We start from the raw sequence: 16,951 nt of genomic DNA, 5'->3' as shown, positions 1-16,951 counted from the left end.
CTGATGACCACATAATCAGGCCATTGCATTAAGTGTATGTCACCCGGATCAGCAACGTGGTCTATTAAGGCAAAGCCAGCCCACTCGTGGCTCGCAGTCAGTTTCCAGAGCCCACAGGTTTTTTTAGAAGCACTCTGGTACCAGTTTAAACACCTCTGTATTTTCCTGGCATTAGAAATCTGGTGCCTTCCTGGTATATCCTGAAGAAATTGGACCAGAAAAGTTGGCTTTGGAAAAATAAGTATCCTATTGCAAATATTAAGTACAAACATAGGATTAAAAATCAGGAGACCAAGGCCCTGGCCAGGTAGCTCAGTTGCTTAGAGTGTCGTCCCAATATGCTAAGGTTGTGGGTTCAATCTCCGGTTGGGGAACATACAAATATCAACCAATGAATGCATAAATAAGTGGAACAACAAATCAATGTTTCTGTCTCTCCCTCTCCCCCCCTCCATCCTTAAATCAATATAAATAAATAAATCAGGAGATTCTAGTCCTAATTGATTAGTTCACCCACTCAACAAACATTCAGGGCCTATTATGTGCTAGTTAATGAACTAAGTGCTGAGATAAAACAAAACTACCACCACCACATTTGCTGGTATTTATTTTGTGCCAGGCATGGCTCTAAGTACTTCACAGGTATAATAAAGTCGCTTAAAACTGCTAACAACCTTAGCGGTAAGTACTATTCTCACCCCCATTTCACAGATGAGGAAACTGAGGCACAGAGAAGTAAAGTAGCTCACCTCAGTTTTCACCCATGTAAGTGGCAGAGCCAGGGCACAAACCCAGCCAGTCTGGCCCCGGAGATCAATCAGCTGTAGCTCCAGCCCTAACAAAGCTCAGCGTTTCTTGAAGCAACATCAGACATGTGCATTTTCCCTATGACCCAGGGAAAAACTTAATCTCTCTGTATTAATTTTCTATTGCTGCACCCAAATTAGCAGAAACCTAGTGGCTTCAGAGAACACCCTTTTTTAGCTGACGTTCTTTAGGTGAGGGTCCACCACAGCATGGCTGGGTTCTCTGCTCAGGGTATCACAGGCTGAAGTCAAGGTGCTGCGACTCGCGTCTGGCTCAGGGTCATGTTCCAAGGTCGCTGTGTGGGGGGATTCATCCCCTTGCAGCTGTGGGACTGAAGTCCGCATTTCCTTTCCAGCTGTCAGACAGGGGACCACACTCAGCCACTGGAGACTGCCCACAGTTCTCTGCCATAGTGACCCCCCCAGGCAGTTCATAATGTGGACATTTGTCTCCTCCAGCCAAGCTGGAGCACATCTGTCTGACTTCCTTTTCTACAACCAGGCAGAGAAACTCTTTTTTCAAAGGGTCACCTGATTAGGTCAGGCCCACCCAGGGACCTCTCCCTTTTGCCATATTGTGTGACATCATCATGGGAGTGGCAGTTCATCATATCCACAGGCCCCACCACACTCGGAAGAGAGGATTATACATATGTGAAGGCCACTGGGGTCATTTTAGGATTCTGCTCACCACACCTTCTGAGTTTTTACTTTCCTGGTCTGCTTGAGCTGCACTGTGGAAGATCATTAGCTTCATGTTTCCTTTCTCTTGGTTGAGGAAGGCCCATAACTATGCCCTCTTCCAGGTATCCCTGTGGTTTGGGCATTTTGTTAGATTCCTGGGACCGCCATAACAGAGCCCCATAAGCTGGGCGGTTTCAAACAACAGAAATAGATTCTCCCACAGTCCCGGGGGCCAGAAGCCCGGAATCAAGGCATTGGCTGGGCTGGCTCCTGCTGAGGGCTGGGACCGAGAGTCCTATCCAGCCCTCTCCACTTCCCGTGGATGCAGGCAGGCCTTGGCGTCCCTTGCTTGTAGATGCATCACTCCAGTCCCGGCCTCGGGCTTCGTGGGCCCTCCCCTCTGTGTCTCTGCATCTCCTCTTTTTCTGTTTTTTCATAAGGACACTCATCATTGGATTTAGGCCTCACCCCTAATCCTTGAGATCCTTAACTTAATTACATCTGCAAAGACTGTATTTCCAAATGAGCTCATATTCACAGATATTGGTTAGGACCTGGGCACATTTTGGGGGGAGACACAACTCAATGAACATCATAAATTGTTTTATGCACCCCACCATTGATGAAATACAGGTGTTTTCCACGTGTTCCTCATCACAAAGAACGCTACAATGAACATCGTCTTCGTATCTCTGTGCCCGTGGGCAAGAATTTCTTTAGAAGTGGAATTGTTTGAGTCACTGAGAATACACATTTCCAATTCTGCAAGCTGCTGCTAAATATTTTTGCTAGTCTCATCCATGTGAAATGGTATCTCATCATTGTTTTAATTTGCATATTCATGATTATACCAGTGAGACTGAATTTTTTTTCTAATGTTTATTGGATATTTGGGTTTCTTCTTTGACTATTTTTTTTTAACTCTCAATAAGTAGTTCTCTATAGGTTATTCAGGAGCTTTCCAAAAGTACAAAGATATCAATTTAGTGGAGGTGGGTTTGGACTTAGAAATCTGAAAGCTAAAAATTCGTCGGGAGACCGAGCCAGAGCCCCAGGGAACGACCACGGTATTAAAAAAATAGTAACCAGTCTTACTGGCACTGGGTTGTCATACCATCAGGGTTGCACTGAGGGGCACTAGCTCGTACAAACTGTGATACTGTATTGGTTAGAGGACGCTGGAGGGATGCCAATCACAGGTCCTCTGGGAAACCTGCTCCCAGCTCTCAGTGTTAGAAAAAGCTACACATCTCTTAAGTACCGTCTTTTATCTTAGGCCCCATGACTTTCAACTTGGTATATTTCTGTTTTCCCTTGGTAACCACTGAAAAGCTCAGAGCCAAATCTGTGTCTTGTCACAAAAACTGCAAGACCTTTAGAGCATGCATGTCTAGATACTAACTTTTGCCTGATTTCATCTTATTATGTTATTTTTATTGTTCCTGTGCCCTGGTTTTTTTAACCTAAACTTTAAACAGAAATGTGTAACAAGGTATATTTTTTTAATTTTATTTTTATCCTCCCCCAAGGACATTTTTTCATTGCTTTAAAGAGAGAGAAAGGGTTGGGGGTGAGAGAGACAGAGACAGACAGACGTTGGATTTAAAAGAGAAACATTGGTTGCCTTCTCGTAGGCATCCAGACTGGGGATCAGACCCACAACCCCTGGGTTATGAGATGATGCTCCAATCAGCTAAGCCACACTGGCCAGGGCCCAATGTATATATTTTTAAAGCCACTTTACATACTTTCGGGGAATAATACAGGCATAAATACATATTAAAATAACTTTAAATTTTATGAAGCGTAAGTGATAATAGTTTATGTGCATTAACGCCCTCTTTTCAAAACTAACCTATGTTCAAAATTCATCAATGATGATATCAGTTCTACTGCTGATTTTTAACTAGGAAAAAAAGTACCTCAAAGATGAAGTATTCACAGCATATCGGTGAAAAGTGATTAAAAGCTAGAAATGGGCCATAGACACTGTCTAGCTGCCGCCATTCAGGCGCAAAAAAGACAGGCCTGGGATTTACAATCTGATACCATCCATTTCTAAATGACTGTCAGTGAGTTTTTAAATGATGCCAAAGCATCATTTATTTAAGTGACATTTATTTAAGACATATTTAGTTTAGTGGCTTTAAAAATAAAATTAATTTTCAAAAACTTTCACAATAGATTTTTTAAAGTGGTTTCAACTTCTTGGTTTCTGTGTTCCTCAAAAAGCAAAACAAAACAAAAATATGCTACTGCTTACTTTACTGTTTACTCCAGTTCCTTCAACAAGCTACTCTGTGCACTGAGCAGGAGGGCTGACCAATTCATCCTAGTTTTTCCAGGACTGTCCGGATTTAAAGCTGGAAGTCCGGTGCCCCAGACAGCATCTCAGGCCCAAGCAGAGCAGGGCAGTTGGTCACCTGCCGTGGGGCAGCTCCATTTGCCCGGGGTGGGAAGGAAAGGCCTGTTAAGGGTAAATCTTCCTCCTATACTTTAAATCTGAATGGCAGTCAAACATCCAAAAGTTATTCCTAACTGGGCGGGGGCGGGGGGACAAGATAAAATTCTGAATTTGGTTCACCAAGTATCAGCCTGGATTTCACAGAAAAAGGATTGGAAGAAATCTTCCCAAGTCAATGTTCTTATTCTCTTCTAAAGAATTCCAGGGAAAGAGATGCCATAAAGCTACCTCTGAACCCCATTCTACCATGCATGATCTTTTTAAAATATTAAGTTCAATCTATACTTATATAATTTTCATTCCCAGCACCAAACTGAATGTAAAAGAAAGAAAGAAAGAAAGGAAGGAAGAAAGAAACGCTAGCCATAGGAAATCAGATAGAAGTATTGGAGACCTCCAAATGAGTCACCAAAACAAAGTTTAAAGGCAGGCAGACAGAAGACAAGTCTTTGGACTTGGGGGAAGAAAGAAGACTAAACTCTAAACTTTAAAGATCTTAGGAACCTTTCAGAATAATGTGGCAAGCAAACAGCCTTAAAGCCTCAGTTATAATCTGTTCTGTCCAGCACAGTAATTCTAAGTGGGTTCCCCAAAGGAATGAAAAAACTAACACTTATTAGATGCCTCCTGTATGCCCGTTGCTCTCATGCTATTTCATTCAATCTCCCACTATCCCTGTGGATAGACAGTGTCCCCCCATTTTTACAGACAAGGCGAACAAAGCCCAGAGTTCATTCACACGGCACTGTGCGAGGTATTGGGCATGAAATAATGAACACGAGAGGCATTGTAATAAAATAATAAATAATAAACATTATAGTCATACAAAAATAAACAGGAGAGTCATGGCTCCTCCTTTCATGGGGCTTAGAGTCTAGCTGGGAAGGATAGACCCTCCAAAAATTATTACAAAAATAATTATGAGTGATCTTGCCCGGGGTGACTCAGGGAACGCTCCCCAGAGCGCTGGAGAATAAGGAAACAAAGGAGGCAAGAGGAGGGGGTGAGAGGAAGGCAGGCCCTGCCCTGTGTCCAGGCAGAGGAGGCGGCAGCAGGGGTCTGGCGATGAGAACGTTCGGTGCTGTGCCCAAGGCGTCACAGTCTGTGAAGTGGTCGGGTGGGCGGTTCAAATCCTCAGCCTGCTGACGGCACAATTCATGTTCTTGCCTCCGCGATGCAGGGTGACCAGCAGTGCTTCAAATCTAAAGAAGACGCTCCACAAAGGGGATCCGATCCCCCGCGATGACACACAATGTTCCCCAAGCTCATATGATCCTAAGAATCGCCGAAAGGGGCTTGTTATAAATAAATAAATAAATAAATAAATAAATAAAGAGTCCCCAGGCCCCGCCACTAGTGGGACATCAAATTTTAACAAATGCCCCAGGTGATTCGTGTGATCCGACAAGTTTGGGAAATGCTGAGTTAAGGCTTCAGAAAACCTAAAACCCAATGCACTGGGAGCTTACTTTTAACTGCCATCTCCTGGGCATTTTTAAGAAATAGAGCTCCTCGAAGTCCTTTAGACTTCCAAGAAGAAAAGGAATGGGGGAAAAAATTAAAATCCTCTAGAGATCAATCAGTCAGCCAGCCAGCCAAATACAAACGTCCCCCTCCTTCCTTCCAGATTTCCTATGGATTGTTACCATCTCTCATTCTGGACTGAGTAATGTCTTCCCCGTATGGATTATGTGATGCTGCCAAAACAAAAACCCATCCCCACAGCTGAAGGCTCAGTAACATGCTACTGATTTGGAGTCATCGCTAATTAAGGAGCTGAGTAGAGTAACCGAAGCAGCAAGAAAATAAGAAACGACAAGCTGTAGCTTTCATCTGCGAGAGGTTACAGATTTAGAACTCACACAGGTTCAAATCCCAGACCTCACACTCACTAGATGAAATGTGGACACGTTAATGAACCTCCCCGAGCCTCACTTTCCCCAAGCGCAAAGGGGGCTAAACACCCCTCTGCAGAGTCATTTCTGAGAAGTATGTGAGATAAAGGTGGCGGTGGCCTGATGCTATCAGGCCCTTAACAAATGTCCGTTAATGAATAATAAAACAAGAGTGAATTTATAGCCCAACATGAGGACTGTGCTACTATGGAACCAACAGCTAATAAGATATATGAAATTAATAAAAAAAGTTTCACAGGCACAAAGCACTGATTCTAGGCTATGTTATAGGAAAACTGGCCCTTCCCAGGATACAGTGGGTTGAATTATAATGTCGTTCTCTTGATGTGTTTGAAAATGTGGGAATGGGAGGGAGCTTTAACGTGCTACTTTCCGTTCACAGGCAACAGATCTGCGGAGAGCCAGGAGAACCGAACCTGGGTTCCCGGAGAGAATGCGGACTGCGAGTCGAGGTGACGGCCGCGCAAAGGCTGAAGAACCAGGGGAGCAGAGCAGCGGTGGCAGGGGCGATGAGTCCTTAGTAATAATGCCATACAATTTAGAAAGCACTTTAAATGACTTTCCTTTGCTAAGGGAACACACCGGAAGAGAAGATGGATAAGGCATGTTGGGAGGACACCAGGAAAGGACACAAACCACCAAGCCCGAGTTCGGGGTCATGCAAAGAGCAATCCTGCCTTAGAACTGAGGGGCAGAGGCCACCCAAAGCTGTAGATTGGACGAGTCCCCTGATAGTCCCTAGATTAATGACATCTGGTCCAGGCGTGCCAGGTACCTAGCTTGCAGCCATAACAGAGCCTCCTCTGCTAAGCTCAGAAAGGCCACACAGTCTTTAAGAGACACTGCTAATCACCAGACATTTGTGCAAGAGGTAAAACAGGCGACTTTCAGGGAAGTTCTACCAAATCTCCTAGTTAAGAACAAGAGTGGGAGAGTCATCAAGATTTGAGTTCAAACCTTGGTTCTACATGACCTTGAGCAAGTTACATAACCCCTGTGAACCCATCCCTTCCTTTCTCCGGGAAACAGAGGATGATCGTTTTCACCTCAAAGGTTTGCAAGGATCAAATGAGACTATGTGTGAAAATTCCCTGACACAGAAAAGCACTGGGCATGACTTCTCTGCCACTCAAAAAACCCAAAAAAGTGGACTTTGTTCCTATTATGCTTCAGTCCACCTTTGTTAGATATGGAATTTGGAAAGTTGGTTCACAGTTTGTTTATGTGGGAAAACAGGCTCTAAAGCTAAAAGCCGATTTGCATTGGTCTGTAACTCTGCCGAATATTCCTGCTGCAGAATGTGGAATGAAGGCATTATGGGAAGAGGCAACAGGGGTCCACGTTAGTAATGGCTTCAAAAGTGAAAAAAACAAGGTGCTTTGTCTTTCCCCTTCTGGCAAGCCAAGTCTCTAATTCCCAATCCTTTCTCTCCATAACAGTCAGCAGCAAAGCATTCCAAATTTAAAATCCTAATTTTGAAGAGAATGAAAAGCATGTTACAAATCCTAGGTGTTTTTTATCCTACAGATATTCTCACACAAGTGCACAAAGACACACATATACAAGGACGTGGTCATTGCAGCGTGACAGAGTGGCAACACCCTGCACACAGCTACATGCGTGTCAGTGAGGCACCAGTTAAGTGATGTTACACTGTTAATACGGAATGTTATGCGGCCATAAAAAAGGATGCAGCGAATCACCATAGACTGATATGAAACAATTGCTAGACCAAATAAAAGGTGCAGAGTAGAGCATACCACAGGAAAGCATTAGGTAAATAAAAATGGGAAGGTACGTGAGTCTGCTTGTGTAGATGCATCTCTGGAAACATACCAAGAAACTGCTCCTCAAGGTTGCCTTCGTGGAAGGGAAGGGAAGGCGGGATGAACGAGAGACATTCTTCAGTGTTTACACTTCTATTATGTAGCTATTTTATCATGTGCATGTCATTAAATTTTTGGTCACGTAGAATTGGGATGCATGGTAACGATAAAGACAGCAGTGGCTCGAGTCATAATAGCCCCCATGCGTTGGATGCCTTTTAGGTACCACTGTGGCTTTCCCGACTTCTCTCTCAGTTGTCCTCTAAGGAGAAGGTCACTATCCCCCATTATTCAACTGAAGAAACTGAGGCTCACAGTTTGGACAAGTTATTTGGTTTAACCTGAATCCACACAGCTAGCAGAGAGCAGAGCCTGGATTTGAACCCAGTTTTGACAAACTCCAAATCCTTTTTCCACACTTCACTGTGGCAGACTGTGGGCTGTTCGTCAAAATTCTTCTCTTCTTCTTCCTGGACACAACACTAGGTGCCATTTCCCAGCCTCCCTTGGCAGCGGCAAAGACTCTCCTTGCCCAAACATCAGGCCGCTCCCCTGAGCCCTCCCCCCAACTAGGCCTCGACCTTTGGGCTTCTGTGTTCACCTCCACCACGCCCAGTTCTAGCGAGAATCCTGCTAAAGTTGGTAAGAATCCCCTTCCCTCAATAGCTGACCCTCCTCGATGTGTAATCAAACTCTCCATCCCTCGCCCTTCGTAGCATCTCCCTGGGCTGCTGTCAGCAAGAATCCTGTTAGATTGTTTAGCCAGACCCCCCTTTCCTCCTGATGAAAATTCCTTTTAGGAATTTTCCATCCACTGACGCCTAACCTGCTCCTCAGCTCTCGATCCCCACCTGTCCTGCTTTCTGTACTGGGAGCGGAGCTCACTTCCCTACCCCAGTCTCTTTTCCCTGTTGCAATAGCTCCTGAGTAAAACCTGTTCTTACCACTCCTGTCTGGCTCCAGTTTCCTCTGACAACAGGTAAGCGTGACCACGTGTCTGAGTCCCACCCAGTGGAATGTGGGCAGGAGAGACAGGTGCTATGTGCAGGACTCACAGAGAAACCTCCCACGCGCGCTCCTCCTCGCTCTTCCCTCCACCGCTGCCTGGCTGTTGATGCAGAGACCCCAAGGGACGGCAGAGCCACAGAGGGAAAGACCCTGAGTCCCTGGGACCCCGACTCCCCCAATCGGAGTAACTCCACCCAGGCTGCTCACCAGGGCAAGAAACTGACTGCCATTATGTTGAGCCCTTACACGCTGGGTCTCCTTGTTACAACGGTTCATCCTAGTCTAACGAATACACAGAGTGAACAAAAGAAAACAGAGCCCAAGAAGTGCAAAAGCCTTTGGGGTTCAACACAGCCATGGAGCAGCCGCTATGAGTCAGGCACTGGGCCAGGGGCTGGGCATACAGTGATGGCTAGGAGAGTCCCTCCCTGCGCGGAGGGCACACGTTCTCCTTCTTCCAGGTCACAGCCCCTCCCTGAGCACCCCCTCTAGGCCAGGCACTAGGTGCACACACACCCGGCACCCCACCTCTGTCCTCAGACTGCTCAGGGTTTGGTGCCCATGAACAAATCATTTCCCCGCAAGAAAAGTGATAACTATGCAGGGACCTACTGAGTGCCACGAGGGCCCAGAGGGAGCAGCGGCAGCTTCTGCCGGGAGGGCAAGGCCACATGGCGGAGCCCGTAACTGACTGGATGTTGAAAGGGGACTCCAAGTTCAGCGGGCAGGGAGGGGAACGAAAGCTATTCCAGGCCGAGAGGGGGGTGTGAGCAGAGGTGCCCAGCTAACCCAGCTGTGAGGACAGAGTATAACTGGGGGGGGGGGGGGGAAGGGGGAAAGCCCCGCAGGGGTGAGGCTAACTGGGTAGCAGGGGAGGTCCTAAGGGCCTTCAGTGCTTAGCTGGGATGTGAGGAAGGACTGAGAATGTAAGCACATCACCCCACAGCCTGTCACCCAGCAGAGGCACCTTGTCCCCTTGGCTCTTGCAGATGAAGCTATCTTCCAAAGTCTCCTTAAAGGTGACACCGAGGAGGAATCACAGCTAATTCTCCATCAATTTCCTCATTACTCTCATCAAGGAGGGGCAGACGAGTGTCTCTGAGGGGCAGAGAAGCAGAGGAGAGGGAAGGACATACCAAAGGGAAAGGAGAGGGTGGCAGAGAGAACAGCACCACTCTCTGCTCAGGGAGGTAAGGACCGGCCAGCCTCCGCCTCCTGGAGCCTGCAGCACCGCACCAGGCCAGGGGCGGGCAGGCAAGCTCCTGCTTTCGGGGAGTGTTCGGGCTGCACCGGCACAGGCTGCTGACCTCCACACCGTTCACCTTCTGCACAGCAATAAATCACTGTTGGTGTCGTGTAGAGAACCGGGTGCCCAGGGGAGGCAGCGGGGTGCGGGGAAGGAGCAGGCACTGCGAGGGTGGGTCCGGGGCTGAGATGCTAGTTCCACCCGCCAGCCAGTGTCGAGGGCATTCTGCTTCGTCACCTACAGAGTACACAGCACTGGCTCTGCAAGCAATTAAGTAAGAAAACCAATGCAAATGCTTCTAACCTGGGCCTGCCTCAGCTGGGACCCTGGATGGATGTTTGTCCCCTTCCCTGGCCCCTTGGACGAGCGCCAGGCCAAGTGAATGGCCTCTTTATTCTTTTGTTTCCATAGCGTCTAAATTTGATTTAACTCTGAGTCTTCCTCCTCAGCGAGGTTCAAATATGTCATTGGTTACTTAATGGCCCATCAAGCAATGAGGCCTTTATTAAATAGTGGCGTGACACCCAGGCAATGAGAATGCCGGTGGCCACAAATCTCTCCCCGCTGTGTCGGTGAGGACAGCTTTCGGGTGTCCTCTGGGCCCTCATCTCTCTCTTGTCTGGAAGGAGGCTCTGGGAAGGGGGCACCGTGGCCCACCGTGGTTGGAAGCCCGAGGCCCCTCCCTCATCTGAAAGCAGGACATTGATTTCTGGGGAAAAGACACCGCGGCCCATGTCCTCTCCAGCACTGCCCCGGCCCTGCCCTGCAGCGTGGGGCGAGGAGACTGCACTTGACTTGGCATCAGCAGAGACCTGGGTCTGAGTCCTTCGGTCAGCACGGCGCTGGTGACCCATCCGTCAGGTAGAGCTCATGCCTTGAGCACCGCCTGCCACAGAGCGCTGCTGGAGGCTCACTCGCCAGATGCTGCAAACCGACCAGGAAGCCACCGTCCTTCCCTTCAGGGAGGTTTTCCCTCCTTCCAGTTCACCACCCAACCCCTAAATACGGTTTCCACACCACAGCCAGAGGGGACTTTCCAATATACAAATATGAGTTTCACACACACACACACACACACACACACACACACCACACCACCACCCCCACCCTGTTTAAAACCTTCCAGTGGCTCCCCAGACCTTCCAGACTTGGCTTCCGCCTGCTTCTCAGGTCCAATCGTTCATCACCCTCTGCTCCTCCATGTCTGTATTCCAGCCAGAATACGTGGGTGCGGCGCCCGCCAATTCCCCGCGCTATGGTGCAGGTCCCGCCTGTCTGAATACTCGTCCTGCCTCCACCTCCCAAAACCCTGCCCTCCCCTCTCTTCCACGCGGACGCTGCAGCTGGGAAGCCCCTGCCATCAGAGGCCCTCGCTGGGCCCTGAGTGAACCCGTGGTCCCCCTTCTCCCTTTAACATTGCTCTTCTTGGAGCGTGATAACTAGGCAGGGAGCCCCCTGACTCACTCTCGGGGCCATCTGTTTGCCCAGTGCACAGGGGAGTCCGCGGCACAAAATAAGGGCTCAGGAAATGTTTGAGGGGAGGAATAAAAAAAAACATGTCAGCCGATATCTATCAAAAGCTTATTATATAGTATGCCAGCCATTGTGCGCTGGAGTGTGAGGATTCAATAATAATAATAATAAACAAGACAGATGTGGCCCTCACACTAGCCGAACTTAAAATCTGGTGGGAAAGGAAGAAAATTAAGGAAGCCATAACACTAAAGCTGATTCATGCTGTGAGAGCAGAGACCTGAAGACAGAAGAAGGTCTAGGCGAGAGGAGAGATCAACACAGTCTATCTAAAAATAGAAGCACCTCCCCAGTCTGGAGCTCGGCTATCTCACTCATCCAGAGAGCGGCAGGAACCAGGAGAAGGGTTAGAGGCCACTTAACAGCCAAGTATGTCAGAAAGACTGTGTTCCTTATTCCATCCTCACTCACGCAAGCCTTGGCCAAAGCATCCAGTTTGACCTTGTCTTGCCGCCCTCTGTCTCCCATAACATTTTACACGTGTGGCAACCAGAACTCAGGGGCTCACGTGGGAACCACTAGCTCTGTCTGCGCCCCCTGGGCGGGAGCCTGCCAGGCCACCACGCGAGGCGTTTAGGTCATGCATAAGGTGCCATGATGTTCACTTACACGGGTCTTCAATATTTTGAGCACATTTCATATTTTGTAATTATATTTTTTACTCTACCAGCAAATGGATTATTCATAACAAGTATTAATAATATATGATTTTACATATTATCATAATGAAAGTAGTTATTGATTTAAGCTGGGAATTCAGAAATATTCTGGTTTGGTAAACAAACAGCAGATGATCTGGGGAAATTTTATACTTATGATGAGAACTTTCTGACATGTGATAGTCAAGTGTCTTATTTTAACAAGACAATATAGATTGTTCCCCTTTGACAAAATGGATTATCAAAAGAATTTGTTGGTCTAGTAACATCTAAAGTAGACCGTGTTTCTAAATAAGATCTGCTTTTACATCTGGTACATAATTGGTGAATACTTCTAACTTTTTTTTAAAGTCAGTGGTATATTAGTACACTAGTTGAATGTGAAATTTCATATTGGAGTTCAATTATCTGATGTTTATTATGTCAGAATATTTCTGAATTCCAAGTTTTACATCGACAAGAACTTATACCATGTAAATATTATTTAATAATTAATATTCATTTGTCATTAATAATCCATTCACTGTAACAAGTTTTTTGAGGTGTAAATAATATAGTGACTAATATTTTCTCCTTAAGGAGTGGGGCACCTTTTTCTCATTTACACAAAAGGACAGTATGGGCCAGTAGTGGCCTTGGTCCGAGGACAGGGATGGTGTCTGATTGTGTCTTTATCACTAGTGCCTTGCACAGGGCTTGGGGCACTGTAGACATTGAACATATATTTGTTACATGAATTATGAAGACCTTTCAAGGCCTCAGAACTTAAAACCATGTACTCATGCTTTAGTCACCGTACTTTCTAGAACTACTTCTGCACATTCCAATGGAATAGTATTGCACAAACCCTTCAAACAGCATCCTCAGTGACCAGCTGAAGCGTATTCACCTGTCACCGAGGAGGGACCACTTGCCTCCCCCTTCGTTCGCTAGACACAGCACTTCTCCCGAGAAGGAAGTCCTAGGAGTAAGGTGTTTTCACAGTTTCACCATTAGGGGAGCATCACTGCCACCTGCCCGGAGAGTCATGAAGTTTAGTCGCTTCTGAGAAAATGTCATAAAAACCCAGTATGATGATAAGGCCCTGTGTAGGTAGTTTCAAGTACAGACTAAAGTTCCTTAAGAAAAAAACAAGCACGGAGGCTAAAGAAAGCTATGGTGTCTTGGGAAGTAAAGCGGCCAAAACCCGAGGCTGACAGACAGCCGGCTCCCCATTTCTGGCTGGAAGTCTGCAACGCCAGAGGCACAAGGAGTTCACTGCCTGGGGTCCCTCTGGGCCGTTTCCCTTTAAGGAAAATGGTCACTTTGAAGGCTGTCCAGAAAGACAGCACTAGACTGTTACTGGTTACACAGTTCAATTTAATTAATAGTTGTTCAATGTCGTCTGTGTGCCAGGCACTGAAAGACTCAGAGATGAGGAGGACAAGCTCCCTGCTACTGAGTATCTCACCATCGAGGAAAAAGGGGCAGAGCACCTCGATCAACATCCTTCCCCACCCAGCACCTTCCTGTCTCACGTGACACAAAAAAAAAAAAAAAAAATAAACCCCCCCCCCCCCCCCCCAAAAAAAAATTTTTTTTTTTTTTTTTTTTTCTTTTTTTTTTTTTTTTCAAAAAAAAATTTAAAGAAAAAGGGGGGGGCTTTTTTTTTTTTATTTTCATATATTTTTTTTTTTTCCAAAAAAAAAAATTTATTATTTTTCCCCCCCCGGAAAATTTTTTTTTTTTTTTTTGGGTGGCAAGTAACATACGAAACTGTAACGCTGGTGCTGCCTCAAAGGAGAATGAGGGGGGAGAAGGGAGGGGAGTAGAGAGTGGGGAGCAGGAATTCTGGGATTTTGTTTTGTATACTTGGGAATTGTATTTTTATATGTACATATTGTTTTAGGAAACTGAACAAAGGTATTTGTAAATAATCTAAGGTGTCGAGAAAGTTTTCCTCCATTGCTTTGTAAAATTCCAATAAACTGCAGTTCCGACACCAAGAGAAATAAAATCTCCCAGCCAGCACAGAGAGCAACTGTGAGAGCCGGCCTCCACAAGCATGAGGCAGGTGGACGGAAGGAGTTCCTGGAGAAGCAACACGACCCTCAGGGACGATGGCACAGGGGACAAGCCGCCCTGGTCATCAGCTCCGTTAAGGATGAGGAGGCTTCACCCCGATGACACAGAAGCAGATGGGAGAAGCGAAGGCACCGTCAGAGATGCCTGCAAAGGACTTACGGGGCGTTTATAAAAATGACTAGACACCAGTTCAAACACACCCTGGGAAACAAACGTTTACACAAATGGCAGCCAAGGCAGCTGTTCAGGCAAGGTGCCATTTCGTGTGACGCAGGAGAGACGTCAGTCCATCTGCAATAGAGAAACATGATCATTGTTCTCGTGATTTGGAGCCTCTGAAACAAAGAGCTCCCACTGTAAGAGGTCTTGGGACAGGGGCCTATGCAAACTATTACCAAAAAAATGTTCCTCCCTCCAATCCCTCATCCACGTTAGCTGGTGTCCCTGGCACCACTGTGCACATATACACAGCCCGCATCTCCAGGGAGAGCAGCGCACAACAACAGTGGCATCTATTCCCAAGGCGTCCTCTCCCTAAGCTTTTCTTTAATGAGGGTGTCAACCTGCGAAAGCACAATGGGAGAGGAGGAGAGAGGCTCACATGATTGGAAGCGGACCATCCAATTCTGCAAATATTTACTGAGCCAGGAACCATCCCTCTCTTTCATGTTTTGACTTCAGTGGTGACCCTGTAAATAAGGTTTCCTATTCTAGAATGCACTGTCATCTGATTGCCAGTTTACCGAGCTAACATTTGATTTTTTTCCTTTGAAACAAACGCTAAGATTGCGGACACAGTTGAATTAGACCTGACCAGAGTGGGTACAACTGAACGCGGAATTAGCAGTGAGCACGGCTCACTTGGGTCTGACGGAGCATGGAAACGGGAGCTGGGGCTGCGTACAGTGAGACACCGTGATCATATCCAGACAGATGTGAATGCTTCTTAGCGTGGCCTTTAATGTCCTCTGTGATCTGCCTCCTTCTCCCCTCTGCCCACTCTCCCACATGCTCCCTAAACTGCCATAGCCCCATCCTGCATATAAAACCTAATCCGTACTCCCTGCCTCTGTTCCTACTCTGTATGGAACGCCCCTCACCCACCCAACTCCCCGACCAGGGTGTTAGGCTGCGGGCTTGCCTGTCCCTTGCCGCTGGGAGCTGCTGGACACTTGCAACCCTCAAGCCAGGTCTGCAGGCAGAGAGCCCACAGGCAACAGGGGAAGAGACAGAACTGACAGCTGGTTTCAAATGGAATACCTGTGTGACCACGGATAAGTTAACCACTGTGTACTTCGATTTCCTCCTCTGTAAAATGGAGACAATCAGGCTCTTCCTGAATTGGGTTGTTGTATGTATGTGGAACATTTAGAAGAGTGTGTGACACAGGGTAAGAGCTACGGGAGGTTCATTATAGTTGTTGTTGTTGTCAAATGTACACGGAATAAAGAAAAGTAAAGGAGGGAGGGAGACTGTGCTCTGTTGCCAAGCAAATGTCCGAATCCACATGACAGCAAGACAGCTGGGTGCCGCCCTGCGAAGTGGACAGTGTCATGTAGCCCCTCACTGTGCACTCAAAAAAGGAGACAGGACTTCACCCTGGCTGGCATTCATGCCCTCATTTCTTGCCTGGGCTACCCACCCACCCCTGCCAAAGCCAACCAGCCGGGTACTCGCAAATCTTGCAGCAGTAGCACAGTATGGCATGTAGGGACACTGGCTCAGTTCCTCGCACCGCAGCCCCCAGGAGATGCTCCTGCTCCTGCAAGGTCAGTGCTGAGCGTCAGAGATGATGCCGTCCAACACCACCCCCGTCACAGACGGGGCCACTGGGGCCTGGAGAGGTCACGTGTTTGTACTTGGTTAGGACCCGGTTTACCTATAGTTTACTTTTGTCATGCAGTCAACTTTGTAGCAGGTACTAAGAATTCCACGTTCATAGTTCAATGTTGGAAGGAACTTTAAAACTTACCTAGTTTGGCACTTTTCAAATGCCTCATTCTAGGGCGTCAGGACAAGATGTGGGCTCTGTTACGTCATGCAATCATTTGGTGAGCATTTATTGAACACTTTCAATGTGCTGGGCACTGGGGACACAAGTCAGATACCACCCCCGCCCTTAGGACCTCACTGACCAATCGGAGAGGATGGCATTACATAAATAATTGCACATCTGGTAGTAAAGCCTTATTGTTGTGAGTGAATTAGGGTACAAAATATACTAGAATGAGCCTATCTACTTATACCAATGTGCTTTCTGAATGGGAGAAAAAGGCCCCGTTGGGGTGGAGGGAGCGGTTACAGGTAGTGCCCTGGAAACTGCCTACTCCCTGGGCTCACCAGTGCAAGGGTCTCACGTAGAATAACGTCACCACGATGTGGCTGCGGCAGTTGAGAGACTAGGAACCAATGAAATTGTTCAACCCACCCCCATTTGCCTGGTAGGCAAACTAAGGCCCAACAAGTTTAACGTACTGTCAAGACAGCACAGCCAATAAATGGAAGAAACTTAAAATTCAGCCATGGCTCAACTGGCCTTCCAAAAACAGATCACACCCCACTGTGTGGCGCTCACCCTGCTCCCTGACATTTCTCCGGCTTCATCTCTCGCCTTTCTGTCACCTGCTCAATGATCCGGCCATACGGAACCCTGAATGCACCTCTTCTTTGCCCAAATTACGCCCCCTACCAGGAACCCTAAGTCAGTGGCCCCTAAATAATGCCGACTCCTTTTCGCACTCAGAA

The 16,951-nt window shown here is 47.1% G+C and overlaps 1 protein-coding gene across 2 annotated transcripts in view; it reads right to left on the bottom strand.

The window, feature by feature from the left end:
• The window catches only part of TTLL11 (tubulin tyrosine ligase like 11), a 186,767-nt gene that overhangs the window by 167,310 nt on the left and 2,506 nt on the right, over nucleotides 1-16,951 (bottom strand). The gene's annotated exons all lie outside the window — the stretch shown is intronic.

This window comes from Pteronotus mesoamericanus, unplaced genomic scaffold (genome assembly GCF_021234165.1).
Source record: "Pteronotus mesoamericanus isolate MK-2021 breed Mesoamerican mustached bat unplaced genomic scaffold, CSHL_Meso_final contig_78, whole genome shotgun sequence".
Lineage (NCBI taxonomy): Eukaryota > Metazoa > Chordata > Mammalia > Chiroptera > Mormoopidae > Pteronotus > Pteronotus mesoamericanus.
Note: the sequence above shows the minus strand (reverse complement) of the source record. Positions and strands in the feature narration are given on the sequence as shown.